Below are 1423 nucleotides of genomic sequence, written 5' to 3'. Positions count from 1 at the left end.
TCCAAGCTCCCAAACAATTCAGACAACTACAACAATACCTTACATCCATCGTCAACCCGGTAGCCCCCACGACCCCAACCCGGACATTAATTGGAGCCAATGCAACTAACTGGATGTACACATCCCTGCAAATATTGGAGGAACACTGCACAGAAATAGTAAAAAACCTAAAACAAAAAATCAACATAACATCAAAAGAAGAAACCCAAACAGCCTGGAACGTAGCACTGAAATGGACCAAACGCAGGTTCCCGCACCTAAAACAGGAAGTGACCCAGACAACAATCGCGACCTTGAGTGAAATAAATATAACGATTCAACCAACCACTCAACCCGCATATCCTCCCCCACCACGAAGCCGCAAAACAAACAAGGAAGGGCACAGAAGAAAAAAACGAAAATCGAACACCCCCGAAAACCCGTGCCCAACCACCAAAAAACACTGCGCCGCCTGGCCAACAACAATGACGACAACAAACCAAAACCCCACAAACAACCAAAAAACTCCAACCAAAGAAATAAAGGGGAGACTCTCCACAAGAACAGAGGAGAGAACCATAATAACCCCGACGCCCACCACCCTCCCCATAGGGAACAACAAAAATACCCCAACTCAAACAGAACATGAAATAACTCTAACACCAGAACTAAAGGAACCAAAACAAACAAACTATGGGGACACGTCCCTGACACTCCTTCTGACCTCCCCTATCATAACGGGCCCAAAAATCCCATTCCCAACTAACGAACTAGAACCCAACGCAATCAAAATGAAAAGAACAGGGAACAAACTTACAAGGTCACGCACCCGGGTACCAATCCCCACTCCCTCACCTGAAACAATCCAGAACTTCCCAAACTTAGGAGAAACCGTCGCAGTCAGAAAAGAAGGGAAATCCTCCTCTGAACCGGATCTACTATTCTCCCCCACCCAAAATGAAACAACAGATTGGAACCCCCCAAACCTAGACACCATCGACTGGGGAATAAACTGGGGAGAGGACCAAACACTAAATCCTTTAACAAATCAGGAAAACCAACCGGAAACCACAAATCCACCTACATTAATGGAGGATGATGAAGAGGATGATCAGGCTCTAGATGAACTCATCGCTCTCATTCATGAAACAGAAAACAAAACACTATTCACCAGACACGACCACTACGGAAACAAGAGAGCCAATTGGCATCTGAAACCCAAAAGACCCATCCTTATCATAGGTGACTCCAACCTGAGCAGACTTGATTATGCAGAGGACAATAGAGTCCAAATTGACTGCTATCCGGGGGCCAACCTATCACTGGCAATACACCTCTTAACCTACAACACCCCCACAAATGATGACATCCAAGAGGTCATCTTGGCGTTTGGGATCAACGACAAAGGTCAGGATGACCCCCAATTACTTAAAAAATATGTCCA

The sequence above is a fragment of the Monopterus albus genome, unplaced genomic scaffold (assembly GCF_001952655.1).
Source record: "Monopterus albus unplaced genomic scaffold, M_albus_1.0 scaffold1122.1, whole genome shotgun sequence".
In the NCBI taxonomy this organism is placed as follows: domain Eukaryota; kingdom Metazoa; phylum Chordata; class Actinopteri; order Synbranchiformes; family Synbranchidae; genus Monopterus; species Monopterus albus.
This window is presented reverse-complemented; position numbering follows the sequence as displayed.